We start from the raw sequence: 26764 nt of genomic DNA on the forward strand, positions 1-26764 counted from the left end.
GGCATGCAATAACTGATGTTCGGCTATTGGACAAGGACACTTAGTTTAGCAAGCACCCCAGTGCTGTTACTTTAATTCTGTACTCATCCATAATGAGAAACACAAGAATTATTCATCACAGAGGCTCACAATATACAGCTAAAGCTTTGATACACCACACTGATAAATACCTCCCTTCCACAACACTTCATCATATCTCATTTCACGGTATTTGGACTTGATGAATTTTGTAGACACATAGGGACTTCTATTGTACAAATTCAAAAACTGTTTTCAGAATATAATAGTAATCAAAGTACTCTTCTCTCAAATCCCTATCAAAAATGTAATCAAATTGGAACAACTGTTTTCCTTGCTCTTCTAAAGTAGCAGCTTTTATTCCTCACATTCCCTGGTCTCTCTCATGTCATTTGAAAAGTGTATGTCAAGAGAAATTATTCAATAAAAAATGAGTACCGAATGATACAGTAAATACAATCATTCAGTCACACAGGAAGAGTGGTACAAGGTCTGGCTGATTACTACTGAATTGATCTGTAAATTAAAATTTGAAACTGAAGAGGCCATCTGAGATTAACTATCATTGCATGAACTTGTTAAAACCAAAATCATACAACTACGACTGGAACTTGCTCTGATCTGCAAGCAAAATGAATAATTTCAATTACCATTTTCTGCATCTTTCTTACCTCTAGACTGTGTGTCACCATTCTTCTTTGAGTGGTTAGCACAGTTTTAGCAATAATTTATTTATGCACTTATATTAATTTTAACACTGAATGGTTTCTAACTTGTGATTAAAAACAAAACAGTAGCATAATGAAGAACATGGTCACAAGTAATATCAAATTATCTTTTAATTTAACATTGTATATGAAAATTACCTCCAGTTACATATCTAACATATGATGACAAAACACTATTTCTTCTTTCCTTAAAACAATGTAACAGAAAGATTACAGTCAGAAGTGGAATATAACAGAGAAACAGCACAAAGATCCCAACATATTTGTAACAAAATGTGTGAAATGTGACTGTGGATTACACATAACATGTACTTGTATGAGGAAAGTTGTAATTATTTGCATAATCAACTGATATATATGATTTTTTTTCCATATTGGTTGTCTTGAAGTTGCAGACATACCTCACTATTTCAATGACAGGCTGCATGAAATTCATTAAGTTTAAAGCATCAGCAAGTCTAAATTAAAAAAAAAACAATATTGTTTATTGACAATGGTTGTTTCTTATTTATGAATGTGTTTATGTATTTATAAATGTGTTTAACTTATCAATGATGATGTAAATAAAACAGAAAGAAACTTCCACATGGGAAAAATATATTAAAAACAAAGATTCCAAGACTTACCAAGCGGGAAAGCGCCGGCAGACAGGCACATGAACAAAACACACAAACACACACACAGAATTACGAGCTTTCGCAACTGGCAGTTGCTTCGTCAGGAAAGAGGGAAGGAGAGGGAAAAATGAAAGGATGTGGGTTTTAAGGGAGAGGGTAAGGAGTCATTCCAATCCCGGGAGCGGAAAGACTTCCCTTAGGGGAAAAAAAGGACAGGTGTACACTCGCACACACACACGCGTATCCATCCTCTCCCTTAAAACCCACATCATTTCATTTTTCCCTCTCCTTCCCTCTTTCCTGACGAAGCAACTGCCAGTTGCGAAAGCTCGTAATTCTGTGTGTGTGTTTGTGTGTTTTGTTCATGTGCCTGTCTGCCGGCGCTTTCCCGCTTGGTAAGTCTTGGAATCTTTGTTTTTAATATGTTTAACTTATCAGTTTGACAAAAGTATATATGCATCAGAAAAACTGTGAACATGTTCCTATATGTGTCCATTTTACTGCCCTACATTGACAACGATGAACATCTTTTACCCATCTAAGAAGAGAGAAAACTACTGCCTACTACTATCTACACAAAAACCTCTGAAATGCAAAAGAATAATAATCTATGTATTATCTAAGATTTTCAATACATAAAACATTTTATGACACTGTGCTTTGTTCCACAGCTCCTTGTGAATAACAGCAAAACAGATAACGTGATACAAATTTCAATTGTTAGTTTACCACTGCAAGATTCAATCTTAGAGTTGCTCTCCGTAAATTGCATATTTTGAATCACACATCTTGCTATTTAGCCAATACATATGTTAGAAGAAGACTCATACAAAAATATAGTTAAAAAATAACAGAATATGTAATATACTGATGGCACTGGTACTTGGCTACAGGTCAACTCACATATGCAGATACTTAACTTGCATAAGTATTAGGCAACATTAACAGAGAAGTCAGGAGGAACTACAATTATAATTCATCAGTTCTTAGAAAGAAATACAAAGCATTTCAGAATATGCTCTCACGTTCCAGGTGGTTTGGAAAATGGCGAAAAGTATATTGCACTGTTTAGGTTTGTTACATGTTGAACATTAGACTGATTTTTGCACTACTTTGAAAACTGCTTCTGATGTGTCCAACTTAATCTTCATTCTGAATCATTTTAAATGTCCCAGTTTGGAATTTAATTGTGTGTTTTAAATAAACTTGATGAATATAGTGTGTGTGTGTTTTTTTCTTCATTTGAATCAGAAGTGACAGATATGTAGGCAATATTGTAAGGAAAGGATAATAAGCTACTCAAATTATAAATCACAATCAAGAAGTCCCTTGTATCTAATTGAGTCTGAAAGAAAGAGAGTGCAAGAACTAAACTGGAATGTATTGAAGCCTCACTTAATACTAGCATGCAAAGCATGATATCTATGAAGGATTGAGGTGTTACGCCTTACACACACCTCAGTTGTTCTTGTTCACTTTTACCATATTATTTATTTTCCTAATTATAAAAATACATGACATACTATTGTAACAAATGTAAAGGATATCAGTCATGAAAAAACACAAAGTAAGCCCATGAAGTACTATTACATCTCTTTGAATATCATTGTCGGTGTTCAATGATTACACTTGGATACATGCTTACAATACATTCAACATTTGTATTAATTTTTGTGTCAATAAATAATTAACTTCAAAGAGATCAGCAGTAGACAATTGTAGTAGTTCAAAGAGGGTTACTTAAAAAAAGGTCAGAGCACTTTAGATTCATGGTAAAACTACTCTTGAGTGACAGCAGGCAAGCATTTATATATGGTAAACATCTGTGGTGCAATCTTATCAGGAGTCTTGTCTAGCAAAATGAATAAAAGTTTATGCAAAGGCTGCATGCAAAGGAAGTGTAAGGAGTGATTTGAAGCAGTGAGACGCTCTTGAAAATGACTGCAAACTATGTTAAGTAAAGTCGCATTGTTGTTCCACAAGTTTTCATTACTGCTGGAAAATGATGTTGGGAGGCATCTTTGGAACTGCATAGTTTGCCAACATTGAGTGGTATCCTGGGATATATGAGAAATCCTCACAAGAATGTGCTTCAAACTGTAAACTACTTTACTTCTGTCTGAATAACAAATTCACAACTATGTGACAGATTTTTATGTGCACTTTGCATTCTGTCACACTCACAGTCATAGTAAGGGAAATGGGAACCCGAGAACCCATGGACAAAAACAAAGATTCTTGAAGAAAAACAAGTGATTAGAGGTAGCAACAAACATTACAAGAAGTCAGTGGACTTCACCTTTCCTTATGTGATTCCACAACTATTTCCAAAGCAAAATCTAAGAACAATTCATAACAAAATGACTCATTACATTTCTTACCATTAACAAATGATTCACCTTCCCCCCCAGATTCTGTCAGAATTCCCCTGTGTCTTTCAGAATTTTCTGACTTAACAATGAATTCTATTTCCCTTAGACTTCCTGATTTTCGAAACGATCTTTGGGTTGCATAGTAATTTACCTATGGTGTCACTAACGTTTCTTACAGATGTAAGGGACACTAGTTGCCCATGGCTTGTTTCCTGTGGTCATTTCAAGTTCTGACACTAGGGCACCAATTTTCCATGGTTCACTAGCCACGAGAATTTTCTTTAACAAGCCAAATTCCTTTCACAGAGTATCTTTGTCTCTGAGCTGTTATGGTCAAAATGTTTTCTTTTGCAGCAGGTCATACATGAGATGACCATTTATCAGCTTTCCAGTGTTTGTTGTCTTCCTGTAGGCTATAGAAAAATATCAAGGAAACATTGTCCCACATTTGGTAATATTCGGTGATGAAGTGGATATTACAAAGAATTTTGTTCAAGAACCTATGAATTCTTCATAGTTAGTACCTCTCACACAAGTAACCAATGAAAAATAAAATTCACATAGCATACCCTGTGGGAAAGCCTACAAGATATTCCTTCAAGGGCCTCCTCAAAAACTTCTAAGAACAATTCTACAGCTATAGACAAATAATATAAATCTATCTGAACATTATCTGCCTTTTCAAGAAAGTTTCCCTCTACTCAAAATAATTCAACTCTAGACAATATTTTGTCAAGTTACACACATCTTCAGAGAGATGTTCTTCAGGCAGTACTAGGTTTCTCCAATAAAAATTGACTAAGTAAGGTTCTGTGTTAAACTGCCAACAAGCATGGCATTGTCATCATCAACAACAACATCACCATAATCATGATCATTACCATCATGAATTCTGGCTTAGCACATCCACCACTGGACTCCCCCATTCTTTCAGTTCCTTGTAAGACAAATTTATCAAATTTTATAACTTCAGCCAATAAAAATGGTTGGTCAGTATGGATACACTAAGGTAATTTTGCATTTGTATTAAACTAAAACAGTTTTGTCATGTCCTCTATCTGGAGACAGCACAGACTGTGGATTTAGATCAATTCCTGCATTCAACAAGGTGCCCAAAAAGGAACTATTTGCTTCCAAAATACATACCACTGTATAACCTCACTCTTACATTCCCAGGATTAACATTTCTCATTGTTCATAACATCTTTATCACTTCTTATCAAATTTTGTATGTTCACAATGTTCATTTGCAACTGTTTTTGTGCAAACATATTCAGAATTTTCCCGTGACGTATGCTTTATGAAACAGCATTTATGGAGAACAAACTGATGTGAATCATGCTGCCATAGTGTTGACCTTCAAGTATTGTTTGCAAATGTTATGTGGTTAATTCCAAGTATTTGTAACTAATAATGCAGTTTTGTTCATGGTTTATATATGCACTGAACACAGTGGCATCTGCTCACTCAGGCTGACTATGTTCGCCGTGCTGACATGGCTGTCAGTCTAGACTGAGGTGAGTTGATTTCAATTGACACAGCTGCTCGTATCAACCACAATGTCAAAGGTTAATTGTGTGTACCTTGTAGCACTGTTCATAGCATTACATAAGTGACTGAAGTGGTATGTTTTTAGTTGCTTCTTTCAAGTAGAAGTTTAGAACTTTCTGTGGCAGCTCTTAGATGGAACATATTACAAAACTAGATAAGAAAACCCTTTTGGTACAAGAGAAAGTAAAAATTCTTGAAAGGATTGAAATTCATCACGCAATATGCCTTGTATTAGCAGAGATTGTAGGGATACTTTAGTCTATGCTGAATAACACTGTAAGAAACAAAGACTCTGTCTTGAAAAGTGCAAGTAACAGAGGGCCAAAAGATTAAATATGCCAATTACAATAAATATGTGGAGATGGAAAAAATGATGATTCAAATGGCTCTAAGCACTATGGGATTTAACATCTGAGGTCATCAGTCACCTGGACATAGAACTACTTAAACCTAACTAACCTAAGGACAGCACACACACCCATGCCCAAGGCAGGATTCAAACCTTCAACCATAGCAGCAGCATGGTTCCAGACTGAAGCTCCTAGAACCGCTCGGCCACAGTGATCGTCAAAGAAATTATGAAGAACTGGTTTCAGACAGCATATATTTCCAACAACCCGATAAACGGCTTGATGTGACACAACAAGGTGCTGAACAAGGCCAGTATGCTTGGAATCAAGGACTTCTCCACATCTAACATGCGGGTCAAGAGGTTCAAAAGGCAGTATAATGTACTGTACAAAGCTGTATGTTGTGGAGGAAACAGTGTAAACATAAAAACAGTTAGTCAATACCAAAGTTGTAAATTACAAGAACTTGTAAAGCAGTACAAATTGAGCAACATCTTCAATGCTAATGAAAGTAGTCTTTTTTCAGTGCCCTTCCAAATAAATTGCTTGCCTTCAAAGAGAAAAGTTGCCATGGTGGAAGCCACCATAAAGTTCCATGGTGGAAACCACCATAAAGTTTGCCTTACATTAGCACTGGGCACAAATATTAGGGGCCCTGATAAAATGGGATGATACACTCCCATATGGTACTCTCTCCCTATGGTTTGTGGTGACAAGACTGATTTGTAGTGTAGTCCAAAGTCTAGGTTGAGTTCTAAGGTGACAATTTGCCTGTGAAAATGTGAAGCCACGCAATGAATGTGAAATAAAGTTTGTGGTGAGAGATTGTTATGTAGCATATCCTGACCTCTATATTCAGATATTTAATGCACTCTCTCTCCCAACAGACGAATACACTAAGCAGATTCAGAAGGATGTAGGTTGCAGCAGTTACTTGGAGATTAAGAAGCTTGCACAGGATAGAGTAGCATGGACAGCCGCATCAAGCAAGTCTCTGGACTGAAAACCACAAGAACGACAACGCACTCTGCAATATTTCATGCTTTTTTCATAACACAATTTGGAATGGCAGGATAAGTTCACAATACTATGTTCATTTGTCAATGTCACATTTTCCCAACACTTTTGCGGAACAAATTGCACTGAAAATGATGTGTTTCGGAGAGGTCTGTAATGTGGTGAAACATTTAAACTGCGTATTTTGGTAGTACACAAGTATAAATAAAAGACAGGTAAACGTAGAATTAACTTCGTAAATCATTAAATTGACATGGTGGCTGCTCAGTTATCTGCTATCTACCTCTCACCATAAGATGTTATTTTTGGTGTGATTTGTTGCACTAAAATGATGGACATGACACATTGGCAGCTAAACACAGCACCAAATTCAGAAAATCTTCATTACCAAATATGAAGGTAAACTGCTTTATTTGTAAAGGACTTTCATTTCTCCAATATCACAACCAGTTTTGGGCTAACATATGACCATTACCAAGTATGATGTTACAGAAAAAGGCCAAGAGATAACAATAAGGAAAAACTGTTTCCAAATGCTAGTAAGTATTAGGCAATGGATGCTATTAAGAGCTACATTAGCTAAAATTCTACCTGTGGTTGGGCTAGTCACAGTGAAAAATATAAGAAACATTGCAGAAGAGTGGTGGCAGGGGAACCAAGAATAGAAACAGCCTGTATATGGGGACAGCCACAATACACAATAATAAGTTGAAACTTATACTGCATGTTGCAACCCCCAATGCTAGGGGACTCGGTAGCGCAGAGGTGACCACTACAAGCAAGACCAGTGCATGGAGCAGGGCGCATGGAGAAGGGAAGTAAATAGGTAAGCTGCTAAATCAGTGGGGTGTCTTCTGTTGAGAAAGTCATTTTGCAGGCGGCAAGGGAAGGCATCTAACAGAGCTGATGAAGGAAGCTGATGCTACAGCCATCTATTGGGATGACTAGGAAGCATGATGAAAATGACGAGCTTGGCCATTAACATCAGACCGACAATCTTAGATACAAGCTGAAAAAGTAAATGATGCCAAAGTCAAATAAAATGTAAATAGGTATCATTAGACAAACTAAAAAATACAAAGTTAGAAAAATATACTATAAAGTAATGGAATGATGTTGAAGGCACATAAAATGTCGAAGGTATACTAAGGTTGACTAATGGATTACATAAAATGCATTATAATTAGAAAACCATTTTTTTCACATCTATAAATAAAAGCAATGATGCAGTGCATACTTTGAATGAACAAACATCACGTAAACCGATGGCCATAGGGAGAAATTTTTATTTTTTGAAACAGCATCTTGCTTCACAATTCCCCATTTCTGGCTTCAGGTAATTGCTCCATTATGTTTGGTTGTAGTCTTACTGGATCTCAACTAAATTTTTGTTTACTAAATAACACATTCTTAGTACTTAGGAAAGTTTTTAAGATTGTCCACTGTGTTTTTATTTACGGACTTGAAAAAAAAGTGGTTTTCTTATTACAATGTGTTTTGTAATCCATTTGTCTATCTTATTATAACTTATATGATAGCAAAAACAACCAATTTTTGACAAAAAATTATGTATTTGGACAGATAAAAAAATCTAGTCACCAAGCAGCAGTAGAACACAAACATAAAAGAAGATTATAATTATGCAAGAGGGGTGAAGGGGAAGGAAGATGGTTGAAGGTAAAGGACTGGAAAGGTCTAGGAAAAGAGGTACATTTTGGGAAATGCACCCGGAAACACAGGTAGGTGAAGACTTACCACATGGGATGAGAAGGAATAACTGATTATTGGGGATTGCACTGGATGAGATTTGGAAAGCTGAGAGCTTAAAGGTGGAAGACAAGGTAATATGCAGGACAGAGATTACTCCTTAAACATAGTACACAAGTTAATAAGAGTGAAAAGCTAAGTGCATTGTACGTAACAGATATGGGAAGGGGGTGGCAAAAATTAGATGGGTAAGAAAATGAAAGACGTAGAAAACAAAAATGGAGTGAAGGAAGGAGTAGTCCAGTCCAGAGACTGGTTTGATGCAGCTCTCCATGCTACTCTATCCTGTGCTAGACCTTTCATCTATGAGTAACTGCTGCAACCTACATCCTTATGAAGCTGTTTAGTGTATTCACGTCTTGATCTCCCTCTATGATTTTTACCCTCTGCACTATCCTCCAAATTAAACTGGTGATACCTTTATGCCTTTATGTCGTACTAACCGATCCCTTCTTCTAGTCAAGTTGTGCCACAAATTCCTCTTCTCCCTAATTCTATTTTCAGTACCTCATCATTAGTTACGTGATGTACTCATATAAACTTCAGCATTCTTCTGTAACTCCATGTTTTGAAAGCTCCTATTCTCTTCTTGTCTAAACTATTTACTGTCCATGTTTCACTTCCATACATGGCTACACTCCCCACAAATACTTTCATAATGGACTTCCTGACACTTAATTCTATCCTCAATGTTAACAAATCTTTCTTCTTTGGAAACACTTTCCTTACCATAGCCAGTCTACATTTCACATCCTCTCTACTTCGACAATCATCAGTTATCAATATACTGATTGAATAACATCAGGGACAGCTTACAACCCTGTCTCACACCTTTCTCAACCACTGCTTCCCTTTTTCAGAATTTGAAAGAGAGTATTCCAGTCAACACTGTCAAAGGGTTTCTCTAAGTCTACAAATGCCAGAAACGAGGTTTGCCTTTCCTTAATCTACCTTCTAAGATAAGTCGTAGGGTCAGTATTGCCTCATGCATTCCAAGATCTCTTACAAATCCAAATTGATCTTCCCCAAGGTTGGCTTCTACCAGCTTTTCCATTTGTCTGTGAGAATTTGTGTTAGTATTTTGCAACTGTGACTAATTAAACTGATAGTTCAGTAATTTTCACATCTATCACCACCTGCGTTCTTTGGGATTAGGATTATTACATTCTTCTTGAAGTCTGAGGGTATTTTGCATGTCTCACAGATCTTGCTCACCAAATGAAAGAGTTTTGTCATGGCTGGCTCACCCAAGACTACCATTAGTTCTGACGGAATGTTGTCTATTACCAGGGCATTGTTTCGACTTAGGTCTTTCAGTGCTCTGCCTAACTCTTCATGCAGTATCATGTCTGCCACTTCATCTTCATCTACAGCTTCTTCCATTTCCATAATATTGTCCTCAAGTACAAAGCCCTTGTATAGACCCTCTATATACTCCTTCCACATTTCTGCTTTGCCTTCTTTGCTTAGGACTGGTTTTCCATCTAAGCTCTTGATGTTCATAAAGTTGGTTCTATTTTCTCCAAAAGTCTCTCTAATTTTCCTGTAGGCAGCTTCTATCTTACCTCTAGTGATATATGCTTCTACCTCCTTACATTTGTCCTCTGGCCATCCTTGCTTAGCCATTTTGCATTTCCTGTCAATCTCATTTTTGAGACATTTGTATTCCTTTTCACCTGCTTCTTCTATTGCATTTTTATATTTTCTCCATTCGTCAGTTAAATTCAGTATCTCTTCTGTTACCCGAGGATTTCTACTGTCCCTCGTCTTTTTACCTACTTGATCCTTTGATGCCTTCACTATTTCATCTGTCAAAGCTACCCAATCTTCTTCTATTGTATTTCTTTCCCATGTTCTTGTCAATCGTTCCCTAATGCTATCTCCGAAAATATCTACAATCCATGGTTGTTTTCAGTGTATCCATCTTCTTAAATTTCTACCTGTTTTGCACTTTCTTCAGTTTTAATCTAAAGTTCGTAACCAATAAATTGTGGTCATAGTCCACATCTGCCTCTGGAAAAAATTGTTGTTACTGTGAAGAAATGTGAGATGGAAGAAATTAAGTAAATTCAGGAAGGTGGGTGGTGAGAATCAAGAATTTTTGTAACAATGTTCCCATCTGTGGAGTTCTAAGAAAACTGGTGTCTGAATGAAGAAACCAGGTGGTGCGTGTGGTGAAACAGGCACCATAGTCATGATTGTCATGTTGCAGAGTATGCTCTGCAACAGGATATTGCTTGTTGTCAATATACACCCCCTGTCTATGCTCATTCATCCTAACTGATAATTTGGGAGTAGTCATGCTGGTGTAAAAGTCCAAACAGTGTTTACATAACAGCTTGTATATAACATGTCATTTCAGAGATGGCTCTCCCTTTTACAGTATACATCTTGTGAGTTAGGGTCCTTGGTTCTCCCACCAACCTGACCTTAATATACATTACTTTCTTCTGTCTCAGCATTTCTTCACGGTAACTATTACTTTGTCCACTCCTTTTAGTTTTCCATATCTTTCATTTTTTGCTGCTCCCCTCCCACCTCTGTTACATACAATGCACTTAGCTTTTCACTCTTATTAACTCGTGCATGATGTTTGAGCAGTAATCTCTATCTTGCATATTACCCTGCATTCCACCTTTAAGCTCTCAGGTTTTCAAATCTCATCCAGTGCAGTCCACAACAACTAGTCCTTCCTTCTCATCCTGTCTGGTAAGCCTCCCCTGACCTGCGGTTCTTGGTGACTTTCCAAAAATCTACCCTTTTTCCTAGATCTCTCCTGCCTTTTCCTCCACCCATCTTCCCACCCCTTCTGCATGAAGAAGGAGCCAATGGCTCTGAAAGCTTGCCTAATTATAATGTTCTTTTATGTGTGTGTTCTGCCACTGCTTGGCGAGTAGATTTTTTATCTATCCAATTACATAACAACTTCTACATTTTATGTGTCTTCAACATCATTCACGTTATTTTAAAGTATACTTTTTCAACTTTGTATTTTTTTAAATGGTCATTTCATTATTTGTTTAATCACAACTTTTTACATTTTATGCGCCTTTGGCGTTAGTTACATCATTTTGTGACAATACTATGAAAGGATAGATTGCTACTTGCCATCTAGCAGAGATGTTGTGAGGCAGATAGGCCCAACAAAAAAACTGCAACAAGTAAGCTTTTAGCTAAAAAGGCCTTCACCCACACACACACCCACACACAAACACACACACACACACACACACACACACACACACACACACACACACACACACACACACACACAAACACAAATCATATACGTATGAGACAGTCAAGACTTGGCAGCCAGAGACTGTGATCATGTGCATATGAGTTGTTGAGTTGTGTCGGCATGAGTGAAGTGTCTAATCAGATAAGGCCTTTATGGCCGAAAGCTTACTTGTTTGAAAGTCTTTTTGTAGTGCCAATCTGTGATTCAACATTTCCGTTATACAGTGAGTAGCAACCTATCCCTTTTTTAAAATTGTCATTATTCCATTGTTTGATTTTACATCATTTAATAGTATAGTTTCTCAGCTTATACCTAAGATTGTCAGTTTGATGTGAACGGCCAGTGTAGTCACTTTCGCTACACTTTCTAGGCACCCTAATAGATGTTTATAGCACCACCCCACCTATTTATTTCTCTTCTCCGTGTGTGGTACTCCTTGGCCTGCTGTTCTTGTGGTGGTAACCTCTGCTGTAGTATCCAGTGTCACAACACGTGATGCAAGTTTCAACCTGTTATTCTGTGTTATACTTGTCACCTTGTATAGACCGTTTCTGCTCTTGGTTTCCCAGTCACCACTGTTCTGCAACATTTCTTATACTTTTCACTGCAACTAGTCCAAGCTGCAAGTATAATTTAACTAACAGCCCTTCATATTACCCATTGGCTTATGCTTTCAAGCATTTGTAAACAATTTTTCCATAGCATTAACTCTTGCTCATTTTCAGTTGCATTACACCTAATGATGAGCATTTGTTAATCAGAACTGGTTGTGATATTTAAAAAATGAAAGCCTTTTACAACTGAAGCAGTTTGTCTCCATATTTATTATGGTCCATTCAACAGAAATCTTTATTAGATAATAAACAAAACTGTAACAGGTATTTTGATGCATATTATGTATATACATCCTATACAAACAATGAAAATACAAGTGTGTGTGTGTGTGTGTGTGTGTGTGTGTGTGTGTGTGTGTGTGTAAGTGAAAAAGGGGAGAGGGGGGGTGTAGATGTACAACTTACTGCTTAAAAAGTAATTTCCTACATTTTACATTTTCATAGCTTAAATACCATTTTTTTAATTACCTTGATAAGTGTAAAAGCCAGGTTTCACTGCACATAAATTTGACACCAATAAAAACAGATGAATGGAAAAATGAAATGAGACAGATTAAAAATATTTAATTTTGCTCCTGATGTCCTCTATAATGGCTCTTTTGGCAATCACAGTTCCTTCCAAGTCACTCTTAATTGTACTGCATGTTCTCACTGAATGTGCCAGCTTATTTCTTTATTTCTTCTCCTGGTGATGATCATCAGGAGTGATCATAACCTTCTGGTTCTGACTTACTCAGTACAGAGCTTAATAATGTTGAACATAAGCAAAAAGATCTTGTGTTCAACATTATTTTGGTAGTTGAAATCTTACACTCTTCACTGAATCTCCTATTCTTACATCCTCTCTTCTTGGTTGCAGTAACTCATTTCCCTGAAACTACTGATCTATCATACAAGGGCCTTAATAAGGTATACACAGAAGCACAATTATCCCAATGCTTCTCTTAAATGATGTGCATTTCTTTTAATTCTACAGCAGCATGATAATGTACTGTGGAACACATCTTGAAATCTGATACAAACAATTCAGTGTTTGAGTCACAGCTCATTTTGTTTGATTATGATCTAAATATGACTTAGTCTCTGGTACGGAGTGTGGTAATGGACATACATGTGTTCTAAATTTTACTGTCATTCCTTAGATGTTCAACTGTCATCCTTCATATATTAAAACTTATAATGTCTTAAACTCACGATGAAAATCAGTCCTAAAATATTGTTCAAGTTTCCATTGCATTCTCCTGATCTTTTGTGAGGTCATTTAAACACAAGCCAGGATATCAAATCCACAATGTGAAGACAAATTAGAAAACACTTTACTTACTTCTTTGTGGTATATGAAAAAAATGCAGAAGACAACAGAAAACAAATTTTGAAATGGCAATTTACTAATAATTATTATGAAACTGATGAGTTGGGGTTGCATATATTGACTGTTATTTAAAGGAACCTGTATTTAATTTACATTGTAGTAAATGAAATGGAGGTGGGCGGTGACGTGTAGCTGGGCAAGTGTGTGGTTGGTGAACTAAGGAAGTACCTTACTGGGGTCCAATAAAGACGAAAAGATGAGCTAATAGAAGATGGATAAATGTCTTTAGAAAGATGCAGGAGCAATTTCAATGCACATAAATGAAGAAATAATAGATGGGAAGTCTAAGGGTGGCCTTTACCTATATCAAATGGTTGACAATGATGATGATCCATGGAACACTGAAGAAGAGGCATGGAACTACAAGAGAAACAATTCATTAACTAGTTAAATATTAATCCATATGTCTCAATAGAATATTCTAAAAACACTCCAACTATTGTTCATTATTTTATCTAAGAGACTAGAAAAACTTCTTTTTCTTCAGATATCAGAAGCAGAGTCATCGACAGGCACACACAAAAGAGAAAGAAAACTTGCTTGCTATTGGGATAAATACTTTGTTGAGGCAGGGTGTGTACGCAAAGCGGATGTACATGCATGCGCTCACGCACGCACGCACTCATGTACCCACGCACACATGCACACGCACGCGTGCGCGCGCACACACACACACACACACACACACACACACACACACACACACACACACACACACACAACTGTGCCCTTGCATTATGCTGGCTAGACACACAATCAGAGTGTGTCTCGATTCTGTGTTCAGTCAGTACTATGTGAGAGGAATGTTTCTGTGTGAATGTGTGTGTGTGTGTGCATGCGCTCACGTGTATTCTTTTGTATTCTAGCTCGACAAAAGGTTCTAGGTTGCCAAAGGATTTATTCTGGAAGTTGACAACTTTTCTCTCTCTTTTTTTGTGTTGCTGTTGATGACTCAAAGCTTCTGCTATTCGGTGAGTGGTGTTCTTCACCCTGAATTATTATCAAAATTTCATGTTTTCTTCTCATGGATTAAAACTCCATAATAAGAGCCCGTGAAAATTTCTAACAGAGTAAAACGGTATAACTTCGACAACATGAAACTAGATTCCTTGAAAAGAATTTACATGCTGTCCTTATACAAAAATGATGTCCTTCAGTAACAGATATTATGCTGATATGAACACATTTTTGGTATAGAGTTAACGTTCGAGGAAGCAACTGGCTGCAGCTTGCGCTAAACTGGCACTGCAGTCAGGTGGGCTGGGCAGCAGAGTAGCTCGCAGCTCCATCATTACTCTAAATACCAATTAAATATGATACAGATAACATTCGTGCCTCCTGAGAACTTCCCTCGCGTGTGCTTTTTAACAGTTTAAGTTGTATAAAGGGACAACATTTCACTTACTTAACATTTTTATCTAAATTTTACTCACGATTCTACATAGTGGTCTGTAAACAAAGTTACCACTATGCCAGACAAATTGTCCAGCTGTAGATACTTAGTGCTGCCCGTTGGGAGTCAGAGCAAGTTGATAGTTCCTCTACAGACGACTTCAGAAGTTTTACTGTCTCGCGTACTTTTAGTGGCTCCAGATACGAGATGAATGGCGCAAAACTAGTAATCACTTTTTTTAAAGGTGTGTGATATGGGATGGTGAAAAAATTTTCTGGATGAATAAATCCTGAAATGTCTCCACCCCCTCACCCCAGGAAAACCTGCAAATTATGTTTCTGAATGGTTTTAAAGTAGGAGGGATTTATGAAGTGAGTTGAAGTTATTTTGAAAAAGTTTAATAATTAGGGCTACACAAAGCAGTAAAGAAGCTAAACTTGCAAAATATGTGAGTGTAATTTCTGCAATGTAACAGTCTGACACTTGGTTTAAGAATCATGAAAGAAGGTTGTATACGTGGAAGAACCCTGGAGATACTAAAAGGTATCAGATAGATTATATAATGGTAAGACAGAGATTTAGGAACCAGCTTTTAAGTTGTAAGACATTTCCAGGGGCAGATGTGGACTCTGACCACAATCTATTGGTTATGACCTGTAGATTAAAACTGAAGAAAATGCAAAAAATGTGGGAAATTAAGGAGATGGGACCTGGATAAACTGAAAGAACCAGAGGTTGTACAGAGTTTCAGGGAGAGCATATGGGAACAATTGACAGGAATAGGGGAAAGAAATACAGTAGAAGAAGAATGGGTAGCTCTGAGGGATGAAGTAGTGAAGGCAGCAGAGGATAAAGTAGGTAAAAAGACGAGGGCTGGTAGAAATCCTTGGGTAACAGAAGAAATATTGAATTTAATTGATGAAAGGAGAAAATATAAAAATGCAGTAAATGAAGCAGGCAAAAAGGAATACAAACGTCTCAAAAATGAGATCGACAGGAAGTGCAAAATGGCTAAACAGGGATGGCTAGAGGACAAATGTAAGGATGTAGAGGCTTATCTCACTAGGGGTAAGATAGATACTGCCTACAGGAAAATTAAAGAGACCTTTGGAGACGAGAGAACCACGTGTATGAATATCAAGAGCTCAGATGGCAACCCAGTTCTAAGCAAAGAAGGGAAGGCAGAAAGGTGGAAGGAGTATATAGAAGGTTTATACAAGGGTGATGTACTTGAGGACAATATTATGGAATTGGAAGAGGATGTAGATGAAGACGAAATGGGTGATACGATACTGCGTGAAGAGTTTGACAGAGCACTGAAAGACCTGAGTCGAAACAAGGCCCCCGGAGTAGACAACATTCCATTAGAACTACTGACGGCCTTGGGAGAGACAGTCATGACAAAACTCTACCAGCTGGTGAGCAAGATGTATGAGACAGGCGAAATACCCTCAGACTTCAAGAAGAATATAATAATTCCAACCCCAAAGAAAGCAGGTGCTGACAGATGTGAAAATTACCGAACTATCAGTTTAATAAGTCACAGCTGCAAAATACTAACGCGAATTGTTTACAGACGAATGGAAAAACTGGTAGATGCGGACCTCGGGGAGGATCAGTTTGGATTCCGTCGAAATGTTGGAACACGTGAGGCAATACTGATTTTACGACTTATCTTAGAAGAAAGATTAAGAAAAGGCAAACCTACGTTTCTAGCATTTGTAGACTTAGAGAAAGCTTTTGACAATGTTGACTGGAATACTCTTTTTCAAATTCTAAAGGTGGCAGGGGTAAAATACAGGGAGCGAAAGGCTATTTACAATTTGTACAGAAACCAGATAGCAGTCATAAGAGTCGAGGGGCATGAAAGGGAAGCAGTGGTTGGGAAAGGAGTGAGACAGGGTTGTAGCCTCTCCCCGATGTTATTCAATCTGTATATTGAGCAAGCAGTAAAGGAAACAAAAGAAAAATTTGGAGTAGGTATTAAAAATCATGGAGACGAAGTAAAAACTTTGAGGTTCGCCGATGACATTGCAATTCTGTCAGAGACGGCAAAGGACTTGGAAGAGCAGTTGAACGGAATGGACAGTGTCTTAAAAGGAGGATATAAGATGAACATCAACAAAAGCAAAACGAGGATAATGGAATGTAGTCCAATTAAATCGGGTGATGCTGAGGGTATTAGATTAGGAAATGAGACACTTAAAGTAGTAAAGGAGTTTTGCTATTTAGGAAGTAAAATAACTGATGATGGTCGAAGTAGAGAGGATATAAAATGTAGACTGGCAATGGCAAGGAAAGCGTTTCTGAAGAAGAGAAATTTGTTAACATCGAATATAGATTTAAGTGTCAGGAAGTCATTTCTGAAAATATTTGTTTGGAGTGTAGCCATGTATGGAAGTGAAACATGGACGATAACTAGTTTGGACAAGAAGAGAATAGAAGCTTTCGAAATGTGGTGCTACAGAAGAATACTGAAGATAAGGTGGATAGATCACGTAACTAATGAGGAGGTATTGAATAGGATTGGGAAGAAGAGAAGTTTGTTTCACAACTTGACTAGAAGAAGGGATCGGTTGGTAGGACATGTTTTGAGGCATCAAGGGATCACAAATTTAGCATTGGAGGGCAGTGTGGAGGGTAAAAATCGTAGAGGGAGACCGAGAGATGAGTACACTAAGCAGATTCAGAAAGATGTAGGTTGCAGTAGGTACTGGGAGATGAAGAAGCTTGCACAGGATAGAGTAGCATGGAGAGCTGCATCAAACCAGTCTCAGGACTGAAGACCACAACAACAACAACAGTCTGACACCTGAATGTTACAGAATACCAGGAGTTACACCCAATACAGTTTACAAGTATTATGACAATGCATCAACTCATTTCAATTGGCTTCTTTTAATTCACAGTAATATCAGCCTTCAAGTTAACACGATTTTTATGAATACAATAATTCGTGTGACTAATTTAGAGCATCTCTGTAATGAATTAAGAGGAGTCATATTGTGCTAATTACATGTGACAGTTTAACAATGTACGCCATACTGGTACTTGAACTCAGATATCTGGTATTTGCATGCACTTTATGTGAGTATGCCATGTTGTCTCATTCAAAGGTTAAACTTGCCACCTGCTTCTCCCCATTTCCTTCAAACATCAATGAACTCTCTCAGAAACCAAGAACCACTTAGAGAAAGGATACAGCGGAGTGTTCAGTGTTGCTAATGAGTCTGACATCTTCTGCTCCCTTTGGAATATACATTCTGATGAGCATGTATGACAACTACCGGCTAATCAAGTATCACTGCTGCCTCACTACTGCATAACAGCCTGTGTGGAATTCAGATATTCTGTAAAGTGTGCGGGAAAGGCTCAATTGATCGATATTGCTTGTGAAGGGCATGTATCTAGTTTCAAATCTTGCTTCAGTGTACAGTATAAACTCTAAAGACATCATGGGTCTGCTGAGGCAGTATATTATTTCAAAAAGATGCTTTTTTCATCATTACAAGCCAATTAAAACTAATGGTCATTAACAAGAGTAAATGTACATATGATCACATGATTGTCCAAAAAGCATAAAATTTAACAGAAATGACAAAACATGTTGAACCTGGTATTAGTAGATCATACTTAGACACTATCTGCTAATAAACCCCCCCCCCCCCCCCCCAACACACACACACACACACACACACACACACACACACACACATACAGACACAAGACTAACACCCCTTTTATTTAATGAATGGTTACACATACTGAAACACAGTTTTCGCCAGATGTTAGAGCATTGAGGGACACATACGTTTTTATTTAGTTTATGTTTTTAATGCTAGTATGAACTGAGATGTGGAAATAAGCATTTTTGTTTTTAATAGAACTGCATACTTTTTATAACTGCATTCGATAGCTCCTGAGAGTGCAATTACAGTGATATAGTATTTGTTAATGTTGATGTTGAAACCAGTCACAAGAAAATCGAAAAATCCTAGAATGTGACAGTATGGTGGCTAGAAACAGCATTTGCAGTGCAAACACTGTCAAGTAGGCATCTTGGACCAGGCTGCGTAATTGTATACCATAAGGTAAGCCTGTGCTACAAGAATAAAGCTTTACTTCCCCTTGAACCAACTTACAACCTAGATCCAGTTTCACCTGCGAATGTTGTATTTGGAAATATAGCATAGACTAGAATCTAGCATATCACAAAGAGCTTAGGAAAACTATTTCACATTTGTTTATCCCATATTTACATGGCCTCAGACAGAGAAATCAATTGTTCCTTCTTCAAAAATAAAGTGGTCTTATAAGTTGCAAAAAGTAACTACTGTATTAAATACCCAACAGTTAGAAGCAAGATTTGACCTCTCTTTTCCTGTCCCACAATGTAATTTCCTACTATGCCACACCATACATTTACCACTGGTGATGTTGCATTTGACAAAGCCAGTGTGGATTTTCGGCTGCTCAGTAGTGAATGTTATGCAAATTTACACTGAACATGGTTAGTAAACAGTATTTTGTTGGTAAAGCTCAAGTGTTGGAAAAACAAGGTCGTCCCTCAGTTTCTGAAGGGCAAACTGACAAAATTCTGTAGGATGTTCAGAATCATGGTTGTTGAGTGCCTGATGTGGTGACAGATGATAGGGAGGAAAATTCTGTTGATGCAGGATGTGAATGACAGTCATCTGGCTGATTCCACATTCGTTGGCCATATGTCTCATACCACTGTGTGGACTCGTTAGCTTCGTAGCCAGAACAGCTTCTTCGTGTTCTCTGTCTGTTGCACTCTTCTTTCTTGTTCTCTTTTTGAAATTCAAACATGCTGACAACACTAGTGTCTTAATAATTTGTGCAGTTGTCTGGTGCATCGGACACTAGTGATACTGATAGATAGCACTGCTCCGCTGTACTTTTCTACAGCATTTATTTTACATTCACCATATAAAAGAAGTATATGACTTATCCTCACTGATGTACATGTCCGCAAGCAGTGTATGCTGAAGGAGAAATGAGCAGCCTGCAGTGTAGACAAGTAAACAGGCTAATGTGTTGACATTGACACAGCATAGCACATGAGCTCTGCTTGGTAGTGTTTGCATTGATAATGTTGACTCTGGCCACCATTCTCTCTAATTCAACGACATTTCTTGAATTTTTTATGACAGGTTTCAACATCAGTATTAATAAATCATTGTCATTGTCTTCTGAAAAGCTGCTGAATATAGTTATAAAAAGTACATGGCTCAATTTAAGAAAAGTACTTACTTCAATATCGTCATTGATAACAGCAATAAAAATATTAACAAAACAAAATACATGACCCTCGACTTCAACATTTGCTGAAAACCGCCAATTCAATATGTGCAACCGTTAAAGAAGCACACGGAAGAGCCACAGAAACTGATACAGCTGCCTAATGACATGGCATGGACTCGACTAATGTCTGAAGTAGTACTGGAGGGAATTGACACCATGAATCCGGCAGGCCTGTCCATAAATCAGTAAGAGTATGTGCGGGTTGAGATCTCTTGTGTACAGCACGTTGCAAGGCATCCCAGATATGCTCAATAATGTTCATGTCTGGGGAGTTTGGTAGCCAGCGGAAGTGTTTAAACTCAGAAGACTGTACCCGGAGCCACTCTGTAGGAACTCTGGATGTGTGGGGTGTCGCATTGTCCTGCTCAAATTGCTCAAGTCCATCGGAATGCACAATGGATACGAATTTATGCAGGTGATCAGACAGAATGCTCACATAAGTGTCAACTGTCAGAGTGGTATCTAGACTTATCACATGGGTCCCATATCACTCCAGCTGCACACGCCCCACACCATTACAGAGCCTCCACCAGCTTGAACAGTCCCCTGTTGACATGCAGCATTCATGGACTCTTGAGGTAGTCTCCATACCCATACACATCCATCCGCTCGATACAATTTGAAACGAAACTTGTCCAACTAGGAAACATGTTTCCAGTCGTCAATAGTCCAATGTTGGTGTTGACAGGCCCAGGTGAGATGAAAAGCTTTGTGTCATGCTGTCATCAAGGGTATACAAATGGGCCTTCGGCTTGTTGATGGCCCACCATTGAAATCTGCAGAAATTTGCAGAAGGGTTGCATTTCTGTAACTTTGAACAATTTTCTTCAGTCATCGTTGGTCCCGCTCTTGCAGGATCTTTTACAGCTGCAGCGATGTCAGATATTTGATGTTTTATCAGATTCCTGATATTCACGAAACACTCGTGAAATGGTCATATGGGAAAATCTCCACTTCATCGCTACCTCGCAGATTCTGTGTCCCATCACTCGTGTGCTGACTATAACACCAGGTTCAAACTCACTTAAATATTGATAACCTGCCATTCTAACAGCAGTAACCAATCTAACTACTGCACCAGACACTTGTTGTCATATATGGGCATCACTGGCTGCAGCACCATATTCTGCCTGTTTACATATCTCTTTATTTGAATAAGCGTACCTATACCAGTTTCTCTGGCGCTTCAGTGTAAAGACAATTGTGAATATCACCTACCGAAATGCTGTGTAAACGCTATGGTGGACAGATTGGTGTGACAGATGACTGATCCACCCTAAGAGTGGTGTAAGGGTTCTCCAGCAGATGTCAACAGTGTGACGTCGCACTCTGGCAACTGCTGCAAGCATGCCCAGTGTGCAGTCGTTGGATGGACTAGTTAGCATTCATAAAGTCATGTGTGTATCGCGCTTCGGTGTTGTCTAATTGAGTAAGTCCATTGTGTCCATGAGTACCACCATGCCTTTTACGTTCATCCATGCACAATACAGAGAAATGTTGTTTGTGCACAGATACTGTAACAGCAGTGCCCCTGCGCCTGTGACAGAATGGCAGACACATTTCCCCGATCAGCAAACCCCTGTGACATGAAAGTTCCCAGGGTTTTTCAAACATTAGGCGAATCTGGAACACTACCCAGTGTACATGTAACATCAAAACATGAGACTGTCCTGTCAGTTGAGGAAAGGGACGACATTACTGCAATGGTACAATGGAGTCTCACCACCAGTACACGGCACATTAGCCATCACCTCAATACTCCACAAATGCGAGTGTGGCGTACATTACATTCTGAGGACTTGTACTCAATCCATGTGCAGGATATGCAACATCTCCATCCAGGTGACTCAGTAAGTAGACAACAATTTTGTGAATGGTTGGCTGTACACAGAGACATAGTGTAATACATTTTATTTACAGATGAGGCTACATTTACATGCAGTGAGATCATGAACAACCGCATTTATCATAAACAGGTGATGGAGAGCCCATATGGCATTAGGGAAATAAGATCCCAAGCTAGGTTCTCAGTGAATGTCTGGTGTGGTATGACTGATGTCCTGGTGTTAGGGTCTATGTTCCTACCAAATCACATGACAGCCGCAGCATAGGCACATTTTCTGACGGAAGACCTACCTGTGCTTCTGGATGACATGACATTAGAGCAATGATGGCAAATGTACCTATGACATGATGGATCACCGATTCACTGACTAGACAAGTATCTCAACAAGACATTTCCTCAATTATGCACTGGTCATGGCAAACCCATTAACTGGCCTGCTACTTCACCTGACCTAACCACATTAGATTTCTGTTTATGGGGCTGGTTAAAGAAGAATGCATATGCTATGGCTGTGGACTCTCATGAAGAACGTGCCACTCACATTACCGATGCTGTTGCCTGCATTAAAGCCCGCCAAGATGATGTTCAATGTGCAAAACACCAACTATCAGTTTAATAAGACACAGCTGCAAAATACTAACAGGAATTCTTTACAGATGAATGGAAAAACTGGTAGAAGCCAACCTCGGGGAAGATCAGTTTGGAGTCCATAGAAATGTTGGAACACATGAGGCAATACTGACCTTACGACTTATCTTAGAAGAAAGATTAAGGAAAGGCAAACATACATTTCTAGCACTTGTAGATTTAGAGAAAGCTTTTGACAATGTTGACTGGAATACTCTCTTTCAAATTATAAAGGTGGCAATGTTATTGCCAATGTTATTCAATCTGCATATTGATCAAGTGATAAAGAAAACAAAAGAAAAATTTGGAGTAGGTATTAAAATCCACTGAGAAGAAATAAAAACTTTGAGGTTCGCCGATGACATTGTAATTCTGTCAGAGACAGCAAAGGACTTGGAAGAGCAGTTGAACGGAACAGATAGTGTCTTGAAAGGAAGTTATAAGATGAACATCAACAAAAGCAAAATGAGGATAACGGAATACAGTCAAATTAAGTCAGGTGATGCTGAGGGAATTAGATTAGGAAATGAGACACTTAAAGTAGTAAAGGAGTTTTGCTATTTGGGGAGCAAAATAACTGATGATGGTCAATGTAGAGATGATATAAAATGTAGACTGGCAATGGCAAGGGAAGTATTTCTGAAGAAGAGAAATTTGTTAACATCGAGTATAGATTTAAGTGTCAGGAAGTCGTTTCTGAAAGTATCTGTATGGAGTGTAGCCATGTATGGAAGTGAAATGTGGACGATAAATAGTTTAGACAAGAAGAGAACAGAAGCTTTCAAAATGTGGTGCTACATAAGAATGCTGAAGATAAAATGGGTAGATCACATAACTAATGAGGAGGCACTGAATAGAACTGGGGAGAATGGGAGTTTGTGGCACAACTTGACTAGAAGAAGGGATGGACATATTCTGAGGCATCAAGGGATCACCAATCGAGTATTGGAGGGCAACGTGGAGGGTAAAAATCTTAGAGTGAGACCAAGAGATGAATACACTAAGCAGATTCAGAAGGATGTAGGTTGCTGTAGGTACTGGGGGATGAAGCTTGCACAGGATAAAGTAGAATGGAGAGCTGCATCAAACCAGTCTCAGGACTGAAGACAACAACAACAACTTGCAAAATAACACACACTCCAACAAACTGAGAAGTGCTTTGAGATAGGTGGAAGACTTCTTGAACACCTCTTGTAGGATGGATACGTAATCTGTCCCACTATTATTCTGTCCTCCACAGTACCTACGTAGCATTTTGGTAAGTAATATTCACTTTTGTAAAATTTAGGAACTTGTGTGGCAATAGCAACTCTATGACATACATCTCTTTATAGAATTTGTAGAGTCAGGAAAAGCCTTACACATTGTAGACTTTAACTCATTCTTCGAAATTATGAAGGTAGCAGGAATAAAATATGGGGAGCAAGTAACCTAGTTTCAGTTACAAGAGCTGAAGGACATGAAAGAGATGCAGTAGTTGAGAACGGAGTAAGACAGGGTTACAGTTTTTTACCGGTGTTATTCATCTTCACACTGAGCACACAGTAAAGGAAACCAATGAAAAATTTGGATAGGGGATGAAAGATCAGAGAGAAGAAACATAAACTTTGAGGCTTTCCAATGACATGGTAATTCATCCAGGGATGGAAAAGGATTTGTAAGAGTACCTGAATGGAATGGATAGTGCCTTGAAAAGAGGTTAGAACACGAACATCAACAAAAGTACAACACGTGTAACAGAATGTAGTCAAATTAAATCACGCTATGCTAAGGGAATTGGATTAGAAAATAAGATATTAAAATTAATAGATGAGTATTTGATATTTGGGTAACAAAATAAATGATTATGGCTGAATTAGAGAGGATATAAAATGCAAACTGTCAACAGGAAGAAAACCATTTCTGAAAAACAGAAATTTGTTAACATAGAATATAAATGGAAATCCAGGCATTCTTGGCAAATTTCACAGATGAAATATTGTCAGGTTATCAGTAAAGTTGTGGGGAGTTTTTTATTCATCATCTTCAGGTGAAGTGCTAGATTCAAGTGCACTTCATTCCTTTACAGCTGCTGGATGACAGACTTCTTTGCTGATGGCCTGACAGATGAGCCAGTCACTGGCCTCTGGAAGGGATGTCACAGCTGAACACAATGGGGCTCCAAGCAGGATGAAGGGATGCCTGGACATAGAATTCTGGTGCTCCATGTCTATTCTGCTTGCTGCCTCTGCTGCTTTCATATCAGAGCATTCCTGATACGCTTTTACTGACACCATATCTTATGCAGAGCTCAGTTGGAAACCACTATTCCAATTAACAAGATTGTGAAGTACACTTATTTCTACTGCCCCTTCAATGTTCAAAAACAAACATATGGCGTCCATTGATGCTGTGCTCTGCCACTGTGGACTTGTCAGTTTGACTGAGATGAACGCTCCTCAAATGCTCTATACAGCACTGCGAAATGCCCCGTCATGTCTGCCTGTTGTACTGCATGCCGCACTCATAAATGCCCTATCTGGTCTTTGATTGACCCAAGAATATTATCGATTTTAACTGTTCAGCGGAAAATGGTTTTTATGTTGTGCTTCTCCATTATGCTGGGAACCTTGGCTGAGGTAGTCCTGCATACAGAAGCAATAAAGTGCTTGGTTTCTTCTACTGGATTATTTTCTTTCTTCTTCTTGCTTAGGTTGACAGTACACTTATGTGTGTCACTGAATAGCCATTTGTGTGAAAGGTTTCATGCAAATGCTGTAACTTGATATGCAAAGCTTCCTTGTTGCATACAGTTTATGCCCTGCGTGCCAGAACAGCGTGCTGTTTTTACCAGAGTGCTGAGCACAAAGTTGTGTTCTGCTGAATGGTGGCAGCTATTGGTGGTTGTCTACAGCTCTATGTATTTTTTTTTTCTTTTTTTTTTCTGTATCAGCCTGACATCGAGATTCTTTTTTATCAGGCAGTCTAGGAACAGCAGGCATCCATTTTCTTCCACCTTACACAGTTTTCTACGCTGTTATAGTGGCACAGGAATTTTTATATGTTTTTCTTACTATGACGTCAAACTACAAGTATGTTGTCCACATATATCTATAGTGCCTTTGGTACCAAGTGCACAGTTTGGGAGCTGTTTCCTTGAAGTGTTCCATATATAGATAAGCAATGACTGCTGCTTTTCATTGAATTTTCCACCACACTGGAAGTAGGTGGTGGTGATACATGTCTAAACAGTTTCATCATGTTGCTGTCAGTGACACTTGAGTATAGTTGGTAAAATGCAGCATGAGCTTTGATATCAGCATGTGCAGTAGCCACATGCTGGTTTTGTGTGGTGGGAGACGGACCAGGTTCAGCAATGTAGTGACTGATGTATGGTTCACATCACATGTTGCACTCCATTAAGAAAAAAATGAGTCAATAGTGTACATTTTATTCAGTGATTCAGTGCATTATTTGGTGATGAAAAATAACAGTGGTAGAAAAATCCTACATAGTCGGAGCTGTGCAGTTGTGTAATGTAAATTACTCGGGCAGCAGCTCAAACCCACAAAAGATTGTCACTGATTTAGGATTTAGATGAAAAAAAAAACATCAAATAAGTGAAAATTATTAACTGAAAAGTTAGACATTCACAAAAATGCTTACAGTATTTACAGGCTATAAAGAATTTAAAAAACAGTGGGACAATTACTATACAGAAAATGTGGATGAGACTTGAATAGAATCATCACATAATAATCGTTGTTCTTAGAGTGATGATAAAACAAAAGCTTACTTACACCATCCTTGGATTGATGATAAAAATGAAGGTTTACAGTTTCCAAAGGAATGCATGCTATCATTGTGCATGCTGGTGGTGATAAAGTATTCGTACCAAACACATAATTAATTTTTAAGTTCAGAACAAAATGATCTGATTATCACAA

General features: G+C 38.2%; 1 protein-coding gene across 4 annotated transcripts in view; it reads right to left on the reverse strand.

Annotated features, from left to right (window-relative positions):
- Positions 1-26764, reverse strand: part of LOC126355230 (putative zinc finger protein 355P) — a 129565-nt gene that overhangs the window by 17380 nt on the left and 85421 nt on the right. The gene's annotated exons all lie outside the window — the stretch shown is intronic.

This window comes from Schistocerca gregaria, chromosome 3 (genome assembly GCF_023897955.1).
Source record: "Schistocerca gregaria isolate iqSchGreg1 chromosome 3, iqSchGreg1.2, whole genome shotgun sequence".
Taxonomy (NCBI): domain Eukaryota; kingdom Metazoa; phylum Arthropoda; class Insecta; order Orthoptera; family Acrididae; genus Schistocerca; species Schistocerca gregaria.